At 42.3% G+C, this 14,803-nt stretch overlaps 1 protein-coding gene across 4 annotated transcripts in view; it reads left to right on the forward strand.

Annotated features, from left to right (window-relative positions):
• Window positions 1-14,803, forward strand: part of CYRIB (CYFIP related Rac1 interactor B) — a 66,817-nt gene that overhangs the window by 34,528 nt on the left and 17,486 nt on the right. For all 4 annotated transcript variants that reach the window (XM_081918975.1, XM_081918974.1, XM_081918976.1 and 1 more), the window contains exons 2-3: window positions 10,497-10,573; window positions 13,553-13,586. The gene's annotated coding sequence lies outside the window, so the exon portion shown is untranslated. The remainder of the gene's footprint in view (window positions 1-10,496; window positions 10,574-13,552; window positions 13,587-14,803) is intronic.

Here is a 14,803-nt window from a genome sequence, read left to right on the forward strand (position 1 = left end):
TCTTATTCTAGAAAGGTTAGCCTCAATACAACACAGGAGGCAGAGCTTGGGAGATCTTGGAATCTTGATTTGTACATTGTAACGGTTGTGAATTAGTTAAGTGGAGTTTAATTTCCTCTTTGTGCTTGATCCGTTAGTATTTGTAGCATCCTACTTTTAATTCTCTGTGCAACATGAAGTTTAGAAACGTGCGCATGTGTGCTTTCGTCTCAAAATTTACATGAAGCGGCAAGCATCAATCGCTTTGGATAATAGAATCTTAGAATTGGAAGGGACCCCAAGAGTCATTGTATAGATATATTGTAAAAATGTGTCTTTTTCCTCAGGCTGTCCCTTGACCCTCGTGGTTGGGCCTTGCTTTATTTGCTTTGATATGCTTTCCCACACTTTTATATCACTGTTCTGCTGGTTTTAGGTTTCTATTTGTTTTAATGATACTGATTGCTTTTTTATATTATATGCTGCTTAGAGATTTTTTAAAATATTAAGTTGTTTATAAATGCCTTTCAATATATAAATGAAATGGGGAATTTTGGAATGCGAATGCTTGCCTGTAAGCCTAAGCAAATTAGCCTTGGGCTTCACTTTTCATTGATCTTTGAGTCCTTTGTTTTGTGTTGTTTGCCTGTTTTGGTTCTTAAGCATGTGGACTTGTCACCAAAGAACCTATTATCCAGAGATGCGGTCAAACAAAGTGCAAGCTGCAGTTGCTGTCGTTTAATGAACTGTGAGACTGTATGTATGGTGAGTGCACTCTTAAAAATGCTGGGATATGCTGACGCTGAAGGGTAGTATCTTTTTCCGTGCCGACTAGTTTTCTACTACGTAGAACAGCATGGTTTTGCTACGCTTAGCTTTTCACAGTTGACTGGAGGCAATGTATGCTCATGAGAGAAAGAAAGGATAGTGTGTTCTTAACATTTCAAGATCCACCTCAGTTTGTGATTCATACTGGTATTTCTATATAATTTTCCATTGCTCACCATATTTATGATATTCTCTTGTGGGTCTTGGATAGAATGAAATCACGAGGGCCTGTCCTGTGATCATTATTAGTCCAGTATCATGATGGATTATATTATTATGTTTCATACTGTGATTTCATCTCATTGCTGTTATTATTTACCTGAGTGCACCACAGACTATTGCTTGGCTTTCTCCATAGCTGGCTTTTTACCTAGCGATGGCCCCTGGAAGCAAAGCTACAAAGCAATAGTTTAGTAAGAGGAATAAGTCTGTTGCCTGCTGTCCATCAATAGTAGGTAGCTTAAACCAAACACATGAAGCCATCTGGGATCCAAATAGCTGCACACCGTGCCACTTCCTACCACAGCCTTTGTGTCTCTCAAAAACCAGCTTCTCAAAGTTAGCGACCTGCCAGAAGGGCATTTGATGCAGCACAAGGCATTCTTGTCGGAAGAGGAAACCGCAGAGATTTTTGTGCACATATGAATGCATGCATGGAAATTTAAATATTGCTGTTCTGAGATATGGGGCTGGCTCATTAGGTGCACCAAACCTTGTCTTCCAGGCCCGACATTGAATATATTGGCTGTTGAAGCTTGTCATATTCTGTTGGGCTATCTGTTTCCTTGTCTTAACCTAGGATTTGCCAGCATCTGGTTTGTGTGGCTTGTCATGTCATCCAAACCAAGAATCTGCAAGCAAACCACAAGCAATTACCAAGGTTTGGTGATAATAAACCATGAGCCTGGATTTGGAGAAAACTGCATGCCAGACACACTGGGTGACAAGTACCAGGGGTTTGTAGTTTCAGGCACAACCAGTCAGTGGCAATAAAAATATAAAGTGGGTTTCCATTACTTCTTATCAATATGCTATTAATTGGTAGAAATATAGAATTGTTGAAATATTGACTTACATTCAAACGTGGGAAAGGAATCTTAGTACACCATTGTCACTTTACAGCAAAATGGAAACCTGATCAAACAAAGCTTAAAGGAGAAGGTATGGGGAGGGGATGCACTTTCAGTGAGAGTGTTAGTCTAAAACTGGAACACGCTAGGGAGGAGGTAGAGTATTTTCAGTGGCATTCAGGAATGTGGTTGCAGAATATAAGGCTGCATTTACTCTGTATATTCTTCCTGCCTGCCTCCAAAATTTCCATCTCTCATCGATGGCTGTATAAAGGGAAAACTCCACACCCTTGCATTCCACCGCATGTGTGGCCAGGCTTGCTCTTTGAGGAGAGTTGGTAGCTATTATAAGGCAGGCAGTAGTTTGCTAGAAGAAAACATGTTTCATTTTTAGGAAACGGGATGTCTTGGATTACACATACTACAAATCTCTGTTTTTTCCTCCCTTATGAAGGATGTCCTAACAATTTTGATACCTCTGTGGGTCAGCCAGCCAGGGAGACTCAAACATTATTACGTAAAATGTATATTTTTGTTTGTGATGGCTAGTATATTTTAACTTTGAAAATTGAAAGATAAATGGATGTGAGGTGGAAAATAAGGGTTGTGCAAGCAAAGTGCCCGTACCATTTCCTTGTGTGATTCTTTTCTTCTGTAGTTGATCATGCACGAAGCTGTGGGTCTTAACACATCCTTCATCAGCTTTCCCAGGGCAGCATCTGTGGTTTTCTAAATATGACAGGGTTTACTTTGATTGAGAGGCCTCTCATTTTCCTATCTTGATATTTCTTGCTTGAGTTGTCCAAGACCAAATTCTACTTGGAAAGCATTTTTAGTGCTCCTATAAAGTTGTGATGCTGACTCAGTATTCAGACTATAGGAAAGAGCTCTTACATTTTGCAGGTGTGCCAAAGAGCAATTGAACTGGTTTGCAGTTAAGCAATACAGCAAGTCTTGCACATAATCCACTGCAGTGGTTTCATTTACTTTCCTTGCTACTTCCTCTAATTTTTTTAGGTTCCTTTAAAGTACTCATCTGTGTACAAAAAAAAGTTTTTATCTTTGTGTCCTTCTGAAAGTGAGTTATTTCTTGCAGTAGTATGGATTTCTGCAAATGTGGCTGCTGTTGATGATCATTAACTTCTTCTGGCAACCATCGACTTGATTCCATTATGACAAGATGCCTCCCTGTGCCTAATTTGTCAGGCACAATTCTACGGGAGCAGTCTTCTATTTTGTACTAAGTGGGAGAGTGACACCTCACCCTTTGTGATCTCATGCGTACAAAGAGGAAGAAAACTTTTGAATACCAGCTGCTGGGAATCGCAAAAGGGGAGACCACTGTTGCATTTAGATCCTGCCTTGGGGCTTCCCATAGGCATCGCATTGGCCACTGTGAAAACAGGATTCTGAACTAGATGGGCCTTTGGCCTAATCCAGCAGATCTTCTCTTGTGTTCTTGTGATGGAGTGACATCTGGGGGTGTGTGTGTCCCCTTTTCATTTGGCATCCAAGCTTTTCTGGGGGGTTTTATGACAGCAACACACACACACACACACACACACACACACACACACACAGAGTCTCTGATTCTAATTGCCTTCAAAATTTTGTGTGAATTAATTGACTTCTTGTGCTCAACTCTTGGAAGGCATTATTAGAGTGTCTGCAGAATGGGAGACTGACCTCTCCCCTCCCCCAAGTCCTTCATGTGTGCTGGAGAATTTGGAAGGGGGCAGACTTGTGACCAGTTACAAATAATGATTGACTACAGAGGTCAGTCAATATTTGTGGGCTCCTGGTCATTTGCATCAATCTTCTTCCAAGGAACTCAAGAGTTGTCAACATATGGTTCCTGGTTAGTCTTCCATCCAGGTAACGTACAAGACCAGTCTTGCTTAACTTCAGTAATAGAATGACATCAAGTGTGACTATAGACCATTTTGCTGATCTGCAAAGCAGTTAGGCGAATTTACTAGTTAGGGAAAAATCTCGTCTCAGTAATGGGGTGCTAATGAAAAATGATTTGTGAGCCAGTGAGTTTTTGTGGTGTTGATTGTTCTTTGATTTAAAATACATTCATTGCTAACATACATGTGCAGTGCTATCCTAGGACATTCCATCTTGCATGGAGTTTTCCAGACGCCTGGCAACAAAATCGACTTTCAGAAAGCGGATGTTGCACCAAGCCATCTTTGAAACTGCCACACATTTATTTCAAGTTTGATGAGAAAACTGATTTCAAGTTTGATGAGAAAACTGATTTTTTCTTCCTATTTTTGCGGCCATCTACATAGCACATCATGATGTTAGCAATGTGTTGTGGGAGGAGCCTGCTGGGGAATTGGCAATGCCCAGGCAGTGTTGTAATGTTTTGAAGCTAAGGCATGAAACTAAAGATCTCAAGGACCGCCACTCCCCATATGAACTGACCCTGCGATCATCATCTGAGGCCCTTCTTCATGCTCCCCTTTCATGAGAGGTCCAGAGGGTGACAACACGAAAACGGGCCTTTTCTGCAGTCTTGGGCTGGGTGGTGTATCAATATATATTGCGAATCACAATGTGCATGCGCACTATGTTAAAAATCACGATGTGAGGAAAACCATGAAGCCGGTCACTGCTTCTCTCGCGATTCCTGCCGCCTCTCAGCTCTCCTCTGCCTCATGCAGGGGCCAGGGAACCACAAGAGCAGATGCTGAAAAAAGCAACCTATCTGGGAACTTTCCTAAGTAATATAGACACCCACAAGCTCCTTGTTTTAAATGCAGGCCCCAGGCTGGTTGGTGGCTGAGAGAGATGCTAGTCTGAATTTCTTGCTGGGAGCACCTTTCTCCCTTCCCTTCTCTTTGGGCTCTCTCTGCTGGCAGGGCCCCCCATGGGTGCCTCCTGATACCCCAGCTCCTCCTGAGACCCAAATCCCACCGGGGCCCCCTCAAGACCAGAGAGCCCTTTCCACCTTGCCTACCAAAATCCCCATGTTGCTGCCCTGTTTAAAAACAACAACCTTGCCCTGTTGTTTAAACCTCTTTCCTCCCTTCTCCTTTCTTTTTTTTCTTCAATTTTTTTTATTGATTTTCCACATTTATAACAGATATAACATATAAAACACACAAAGAAAAAGACATTACAATACTAAAAAAGAAACAAAAATAGAAACACTTATTACTTGTAAGACCCCCTTTAATTTTCATTAACTGACTTCCTCGAATCCTCCCTAACTGAGTTTCATTGAGTCGCCTTGTAACAGTTCTCCAATAACTTCTTTCTAATAAAATTAACTCCTTCACTTTACTATCTTCTTCTCTTTTCATGATAATCTAAATCCCTAATGTTTTACAGTTGATTCTTTCCTCCCTTCTCCATTCTCTCTCTCTCTCTCTCTCTCTCTCTCTCTCTGTGTGTGTGTGTGTGTGTGTGTCTATGTCTCCCACATTTTTATGTCTCCCTTCTCGTTTCTCTCCTTCTCTGTGTTTGTGTTTGTGTCTGTGTGCTGTTTCTACAGAGCCAAATACCCGGCCAACTCCATTAAAAGAAAAAGGGTTGGCAAAAAAAGAAGAATGATTTAGAGGAAGAAGAGTGGGCAGGTGATGGATTAGCACCATTGTCTGTACTGAAAGCAAGAGGAGAGCTACAAGCCTATATAGCTGTGCGAAGAGTGAATTTTGATGAATTCCCTCTGATGTGGTGAAAGGCACAAGAGGCATCCTTCCCAATGTTGAAGGCGCTTGCAAAGAGGTTTTTAGCTATCCCAGGAACAAGTGTGCCATGTGAAAGTGTTTTCAGCATGGCTGACAATGTTCTTCAAAAGCAAAGGGTGTTTCTGTTGCTAGAGAATGCTGAAATGCAATTTTTTCTGGCATTTTTTAAAAAAATTGTCTTAAGAATTTTTTTTCCTGTAAATTTTTATCCATTCTTTCTAGTTTGGCCTGGTATAGAAAATTGACAATCAGTCAAAAGAACTGGTGGTGTGGGATGTATACATGTAGTCAACTAAGACCCGATAGTGAATTATATTTGAATATCTAAAAGTGTGACACAGAATTGGCTTTTTTCTTGTTTAGTAATGTAATTAAATTTTTAGAAAACAGTCTCTCACCTTACCTTGGATATCTACAGCTTTTAATTTTAAAGAAAATGTGCTAATTTAAAAATGATCTGTACGTTAAAATAACAGTTGTAGCAATATGTTAAAGATAATTAAAACTTTGTCATTTTTAGTTGCCTAAGCAGTAGCAGTTGCCAGGACATTGCCCCGTTCTCCTCTACATAGTTCCACCCTCATTCCATACATTGTGATATATTGGTGTATCACGATATTTACCTGGTGATATATCTCCATGTTGAAAACCAGACATCGCCCACCCTACTGTGGTGGTTCTACATTTGTGGAATGCTCTCCCCAGGAAGGCTAGCCTGGTACTTTTGTTACATATCTTTGGGTAACAGGCAGAAAGATTCCCCTTCTCTCAGGCCTTTGGCTAATTCAGGGGTCTGCAACCTGTAAGACAAAAAGAGCCACTTGGACCTGTTTCCGAAGAAAAAAAAACTGGGAGCCGCAAAACTCGTCATTATAAAAATAACTTTTTTGTCACTTTTTTATTATTTCTTTGTTTGACCCCTCAGAATTACTTCTCCTCATAGAAGTAAACGTTAAATTAACAAGTTACCTTTTTGTGTGTGTGTGTGTTCTTCACTCCCCTTCAAAACAGTGATCAGCGTACATGCGCTTTTTCAATGCAGTGACCAGCGTACATGCCCCTTACAATGTACAGGGGCGCCGACTTATAAAAAATATTGGGGGGGGGGCGGGGGCCCATACCGACTTATAAAAAATATTGGGGGGGCCCAAGACCTCCAAACCGCCGCTGCTGGGGGAACGAAAGGGGCGAGCCCCGGGCTGCCCCGACCTTAAGTGAACCTGTGAGGGCCCACCCTTGGCGGCAGCCGATTGGCTGCCGCCGTGGGCGGTGAATATTAATGAGCTAGGGGGAATCCCCGCTTCTCGCGGGGCTGACGCCAGCCCCACGAGATTGTTGATGGGTCGAGAGCCCGCAACCCCACCCCCTCTCTAGATCGGGAGTGGCTTTGTTTTAACTCATTACTGAATGTATTTTAAAAGGTAACTATCGTCAAACAAGGAAAATAAAAAATACCAACATAATTTTGTGATTTTACAAAGCATAATATAACTAATAATTTTCTTAAATTATTGGGGGGGGCAGAGCCCCCCAAACGAATTTTTGAGGGGGCTCGGGCCCCCTCAGGCCCCATGGAGTCGGCGCCTATGACAATGTAGTGGGCGGGCGGGAAGGTGACGCACCGCCCCCATGTGACGTCACAGCCAGTACAGCGCCCGCCACAGTGGGGAGTGTTGGGGCTCACAATGCGCCTCCTCCCTTCGCTAGTATCCACCCCGGAGCCGTGGCAAAGGTGTAAGAGAGCCACATGCGGCTCTGGGTTGCCGACCCCTGGGCTAATTAAAACAAATTGATGGTCTTTTAAATGGTGTGGGGGGGTGGGGGGTTGTTATTTATTACTATATGATGCATTTTTGTGTTTTCATGTTGTACACTGTGATAACCTCAGCTGAATGGCTGTATAGAAATTTAATTAATAATAATAATAATGTACTGGGACAGACCAACCTCCTCCTCCTTTCGTTCAAGACATAATGATTTGGGATGGGAAGGGCCTTGGCATCTGTTGTGCCCAGTGCCCATGCCTCTAAAAGAAATCTGCTTTTCAAGTATTTCCAGGGTGATTACAGACAAATAAATATAGAAAATTGGTAACGTGATATCCTTCTGTAGAAGGATCATGTTCCCTCGGTGCAAGACAATGCAAATTGTCAGTTTATACAAAGCTCTTCATGCAGGAGAACAGAATGTCAGTAGACGTCAGATCTGAAATGTCAACACGCTTGATGGAGTCACTAAGCAGTTATTCTGTGGTTTCCTGGGATAGTGGGTAGAGGGAGAAAATACAGTTCACTTCCTTGTTCATTTCAGACATTCAAAGTAGCGCTAGTTTGAATGTCTGTATGAAGGCTCTGATGTCCCTCTACCCCTTTATTTTGCATTATTCATCTTTAATGAGGAACAGGGATTTTTTGATTGTGACTCTGGGACTGTAGAATAACTTCAAGTGGTGTGGTTTTGTACCCCAGTCATGGCCTTTTCGGCAGCTAAACAAGACCCATTTGCACAGGGAGGCCTTTGGGCAATAAATGATGAAGACTTTTTCTGAGCTGCTTATGATCTAGAATTTGCTTTATGACTATTTTAACGTACTGCAAATACTGTTTTAGTTGGCTTTGTTGTTGTTCTTGGGATACTTGCTTTTTTAAAAAAAACAACAACCTATGGAAACGGATTTTTCCATTTGTGGTGATGGGGTGCGGGGCTTTGGTTGTTGAATTTCAGTATAGGATTGAGTTGGGGCTAGGAAGTCCATCCTAGAGATCAAACCCACCTCTGACCAGAGGCAGCTGTTACCGAAAGTCTGCTGCTGAATCTTTAGCAGACGGGTTCAAACTTTAGTTCAGTTGGTGAAAAGGGTAATTAAGTTCCAGTTGATGTAGTTGCTGTTTCCCCTTGGCGTAACCCCAGAAATCTCTGTTAATAACTGGCTGATGTAATTACAGGGCTGCACCTGTGTTGATTTTGGTTTGACTGGTACCTGTTTCTTTCTTTCAAGCCAAGCATTACTAAAGTAGCATAAAAATTTACTGATTATGGCAGAAGCTTTTGTGGACTATACTTTTTAAGGTGCCTCAAGACTCTTTACTGATATACAGTGATATACAATGTATACCCAGGGGTACCTCTGGATGCGAACGGGATCCGTTCCAGAGCCCCATTCGCATCCTGAAGCAAACACAACCCGTGTCTGTGAGGGCGCGGGTCGCGATTCGCCACTTCTGCACATGTGCGTGAGGTCATTTTGAGCGTCTGTGCATGCACGAGCGGCGAAACCCAGAAGTAACGCGTTCTGTTACTTCCGGGTTGCCGCGGAGCGTAACTTGAAAATGCTCAACCTGAAGCATATTTAACCAGAGGTATGACTGTACTGATATACAATGTTAGTCATACTGGCAGTATGTAAGACCTATTGGAATCAATTGACTTGACCCATTGAAATGAATGGGCCTACTCTGTGACTTAGTGGGTTATCTGAGAGATCTGCACTGGCTCCCAGTACATTTCCGAGCACGATTCAAAGTGTTGGTGCTGACCTTTAAAGCCCTAAATGGCCTCGGTCCTGTATACCTGAAGGAGCGTCTCCACCCCCATCGTTCAGCCCGGACACTGAGATCCAGCGCCGAGGGCCTTCTGGCGGTTCCCTCATTGCGAGAAGTGAGGCTACAGGGAACCAGACAGAGGGCCTTCTCAGTAGTGGCGCCCGCCCTGTGGAACGCCCTCCCATCAGATGTCAAAGAGATAAATAATTACCTGACATTCAGAAGACATCTTAAGGCAGCCATGTTCAGGGAAGTTTTTAATATGTAATGCTGTACTGTTTTTAACACTGATTGGGAGCCGCCCAGAGTGGCTGGGGAAACTCAGCCAGATGGGCGGGGTATAAATAATAAATTAATTATTATTATTATCATCATCATCATCATCATCATTATTATTATCACCCTTTGTTGCAAGAGACTAACATAGAAATCATGCAACCTGACTTCCAGGCTTTCTTATAAGATTGGTCCATCTTGAAGGAACTGCAAAGGATGGTGCATGGGTGCTTGGGCACCACTTACAAAATTCAAAGAGGAGTGTCCACAATTTAATCTTTTATATCTTACAGCTTGATCCCCCACCTCTGGTCCCAGACAATTAAACTATATTCAGACTTTGACTACAACTCCAGATTTGCTCAGCCTCCAGAGGCTGAATTAAATCCTTTTCTAGGTCATGCCTGGCTCATGTATCTGTACTGTTTGGCCATCCTTGTGTTGTAAGCATGTTAAGTAATCTTGGGACAAGTGGGCTGGTCTCATGAATCAAATAGTAGGTGGTTAATTTCTCCTGTTACTCTGTTCCTTTTGATGTTTTGTACCCTTTTCTCTCTCATTTGCACACTGCTTTTTGAATAAATAAACTCATGGCCATGCTTTTTATAATATGTTAAGGAACTCCCTGGCCTTACTTTCTAAAAACCAGAGTAGAGAAACTGTGATCTGATATGGATGGGCCTATTATGGGTACAGTAGAGCAACCTATTTTAATTACTCATTTTTTCCTGATCATAAAACAGATAAACTAAAAGACACTTCAGCACATGGTGTGTTTAATCCCCACTGGTTGTGGGAATTATACTCTGTGTTTGTGTATCTATTTAAATTTGGGATATCCAACATCACATTAAGACTTCTCTCAATCCCCCTGTGCCCCCATCTGCTGTGGAGGGTTCCCTAACACTACAAAACAGATTTGGGGAAGGGGAAATCTGTTGTGCAGGGGGGCTGACAATGCTTTATGTCACTCATATATTTCAGTATTTTATTAGATTTAGTCACCTGGAATTGGTTATACTTCTCTGAGAGACAAATACCAGTATGCCTTAGAATGGGTTGTCTAGTTTTTCATATGTTCTATTCTTTCATCTTTTCAGGTTTCACAGATAAGCTGCTACGCCTGCCTTTTAAGGAGTGAGAGTCTACAGAAGTTTCAAGACAATATTGTCACCTGGTAAGCGTTTGATAGATGTTCTTGCCTATAAATATCTTTTTCACACTCTTTGTGAGAGACTTTGATTTTTACTGTTCAAAGCTACACATAAGCTTGCTACCTTACTTGCAGCCATTCCTTCTATGTGGGGGCTGGATTACTGTTTCCTAAAAGGGAAAAAAGCACAATATATCTTATGTCTAGAATTTAAAGGTATATCTGCCTTCATGCCAATTTAAGAAGCAGGGATTCTTACAAAGAATTTTGGGAAATTTAGGTTGGTGATAATGTAGATTCTGCCTTCCACATATTTTTAGAGTTGTATCAGAAGCTGTATGTGTGGACCTCTGCACATGCAAGAGGACTCTCCTCTTGTCTCCCTGCATGCCCCCAAAATCTGCTCCAAGGGGTTCTTAAGACTAGATTTTTAGGATATGTTGAAGGAGAGAAGGGGGATGTTCTGTAGCATGAATAGAAGTATTGTGCTAGCGGAATGACTAATGTTGGATACAACACTTTATTTCCAGGGTTCCTTGGTGAGAGGATGGACTATTAATTTAGCAATCCTGTTTTGACAGCAGATACAAACCATAGTTTGCTCTGTTCGGATGTAATGACAAACTGGTTTCTGTGAAATAATTACCTACTGGTGAGCTTTCAGACCACCCTCTAGAAACATGTGGAACAGCCCAAAGACCATTTTGTAAAATAGCCAAACTGCCTGGTTGCCTGTGGCAAGTTAAGATTCCCTTTGAGCAGCCGAGCAAGAAAGCTCTTGAAAAAATGGAAGAATACACTTTCTTTTTTCTTTCAGGCTATCGGTAATGCCACAGATTACCAACATAGGTTTGTTTGGGCATGCAGACTCGTGCATATTCTTATGGGCTAGGAATTTTTGTAGACCTGTTTGTCAAGTGTGATAAAGAATGGGCACACTCATTCCTCCAAATGTTACAATTTCCAAAACCTATTTCCTGGTGATTTGGGAGGTTGATTTTTTTACTCTCAAGTTTCAGCTGCTCAGGTAAGCAGGCCAGCTCCCAGCTTGTGCAGGATTAGCAGTCTCTTTGCCCAGAAAGCAAAGCAGTAGCTGTCCAAGGAAACCAGAGAGGTCTTTTGGTTTTCTGGCACAGCAAAACTGCCCCCTGCCAGTCTTTTCACAAATGAAATGAGAAAACACCGAAATACATGATGTAGTAGAACATGGTCATCATCTGTGGTTTAGCATTCACAGTGGCTGTTCTCAAGAAATACTAATGATCGCAATGGTTTACAGTTGACATGTCCAAATTGGTTAGTGCTTTTCTGACTTAATGATGGGTTTCTGATTGGGCCCACATCACTGAACAGTGGTGAACCGTTAGGTTGTCCTTTTCCCCCTTGCATGTTCAGTTACTTGTTACCATGTAATACTGATTTTTATGTTAAAACCCCACGAGCTAAGATGAAGCATCAGATATGTCAGTTCCCTTAGTCAACAAATTACTTGTAATAGGGCCTCTGATTCCAATTGAGAGGACTTGAAGGTTTGGTAACATTGGCTCCACCTGTTGACTCACACAAGGTGCTGTTAGGTGGCTCCTGTTAACTAACTAACACTCTCTCTCTCTCTCTCTCTCTCTCTCTCTCTCTCTCTCTCTCTCTCACACACACACACACACACACACACCACTATCTGAATAGCAACTGTGGCGTTAGCAGAATTCTTGCCATATGCATTGCAGCTGCTCCCACTTGTTGCATATGTGTTTTGGATTCTACCCAGGAGCGAGCAGCTGAAGGGCATAATAAGGAGATAACTCCGTTGGAGCCTCTGTTGCAGTTCATTTTGGAAGGGACAGGGTCAATGAGCCCATCGCCTATAGGTTGTTTCTGTGCGATCAAGCAGCTCATATGCACAAAGCCCTCACCTCCTTGGGACCTGGGACTTTGATCCTCTGGGGTCTGAATTTGGCTACCAGGCCCCACTTTTCTTATGCTTATTCGGTGTGTAAGAGAGATACTCAGAAAGTGTTCAGGGGCATTAAGGTTGTTCTTTACTGGGAAGCATTTAGTCACTGGGAGGTGTTTGATTAGGAACAGGTTATATTGATACTTTCAAACTATTTCCCCCCCTTAATTTTTTAAAATAAAGAGATGTGGATACTATAGGCTGATATTTAAGCAGGGGCTTAAATGGTACCTCAGGTTACAGGCGCTTCAGGTTACAGACTCCACTAACCCACAAATAGTACCTCGGGTTAAGAACTTTGCTTCAGGATGAGAACAGAAATCGCGTGGCGGCAGCGCAGCAGCAGCAGCAGCGGGAGGCCCCATTAGCTAAACTAACACTTGCCCGATTCTGCTGCTACCTATTCCATATTACTGTATTAGGTAACACACATGAAATCACATTATGTCTTCCGTAGTATTCTGGATACAGTGGTACCTCGGGTTACATATGCTTCAGGTTACAGACTCCGTTAACCCAGAAATAGGTTAAGAACTTTGCATCAGGATGAGAACAGAAATCGTGTGGTGGCAGCGCAGCAGCAGCGGGAGGCCCCATTAGCTAAAGTGGTACCTCAGGTTAAGAACAGTTTCGGGTTAAGAACGGACCTCCGGAATGAATTAAGTTCTTAACCCGAGGCACCACTGTACTTGCTTTCTTTAAGAGCTCTTAAGGATCTTTAATGCACAATTCAATATTGTAGTAGTAGTGCCTCTTCGCCTCTCAGTGGCTTTTGATACCATTGACCATGCTATCCTTTTGGAGTGGCTGTTGAAATTAGGGGTGGGTGCCACTACTTTGTGGTGGTTCTGGTCCTTCTTGGATGGTTATTTCTGGAGGGTGATGCTGGAAGAGTGCTCTTCAGCTCTGTTCTGTTCTTCTCCCTTTTTCTTTAGAGGTGCTTGCATGGGTCTATATCCCCCCCTCCCCGCAAGTTGAGAGAGAAAATACATGAACTGTTATGCGAAATTTTAGTGGAGATGGTTTCACATGTTCTTTTATGTTTATAGATTGGGAACAAAAACAGAGAAGCACTGGCTATAGGTAAGAATTTCATATTCTCTCTCTCTCTCTCTCTCTCTCTCTCTGTGTGTGTGTGTGTGTGTGTGTGTGTATCACACCCAGGTTTTGGCTAAGGCAGCCTTCTCCATCAGGGTGCCCTTCGAATGTTGTTGGGCTACAACATCTGTGACCGTTGACCGACCGTGCTAATTGGGGGGGCTGGGAGCAGTTGTCATCCAAAACACAGAGGGCCCCAGGTCCCAAGACTGGCCTAAGGGAACTAAATCACTGTGTATGTTGTTCACAAAACACTTCTATGCATAATGCTAACACACATTAGAAATCCTTTGGACAGAAAGGCAGGATTTAAGCACTGCCCTGCTCCTTTTCAGGAGTGTTGGCACAGGTGTTCACGTTTTAGTGCTTCGAAGGTATCTTAAAGGGCACACAAATATTTGGTCTGCACAAAAATGTTGTCTTCCTAAATATTGATACGAGTTTCACATGAGCTGCAGTCATCTGTGTGTGTAAGTGTCCACTTTATGTTATAGTTTTCTAATGAAGTTTATCACCTAAGAAACAATCTTGGTTTTCGTAGTATCCATAAACTGGTATGAGATAACTATAGGATGTCCCTAGTGAAAGAAAGTTTTTTTCTCCTGAGATATTAGACATGAATACTAAATAAGAAAATGCTCTCTCATTTATTTCATGTCCTTTTTTTCTTTTTCTGTAACGTGCTTTTGAATAACAGGAGAGACCACCCCAGTGTAATAGGCCTTACTCTTGAGTAGTCGTGTATAGGATTATTCTGTTCATCAGTCACATACTTTATAAGACAAGCAGTCTAAATACTGGGTTCAATAAATATCCCGATGCTGCAGTTATTGCTGAAGCTAAGCGACTGTGGGGTGTAATCAGTTACCTGGATTGGAGACCCTGGGGAGACTCAAGAAAAATTGGTTAGGAGTATAGTAATATTTAGTATCTATTTAAATACAGCTTAGATCAGAGCTTTCCAAACTTTTCATGTTGGTGACACACTTTTTAGACATGCATCATTTTGAGACAGAGTAATTCAGTTTTACGTACTTGCCAACCGGAGGTTAAACTAACCCCTTTCCAGCCCCAGAAGGAGTGCAGGGAGTGTTCATGTGACACACCTACACACTGCAACCGACACACTAACATGTTGCAATACACAATTTGGAAAGCTCTGGCTTAGATCCATCCGTATGCCCACAAGTCTTTTTCAGTGC

Source organism: Podarcis melisellensis, assembly GCF_964234715.1.
Source record: "Podarcis melisellensis genome assembly, chromosome: 7".
NCBI classification, from domain to species: domain Eukaryota; kingdom Metazoa; phylum Chordata; class Lepidosauria; order Squamata; family Lacertidae; genus Podarcis; species Podarcis melisellensis.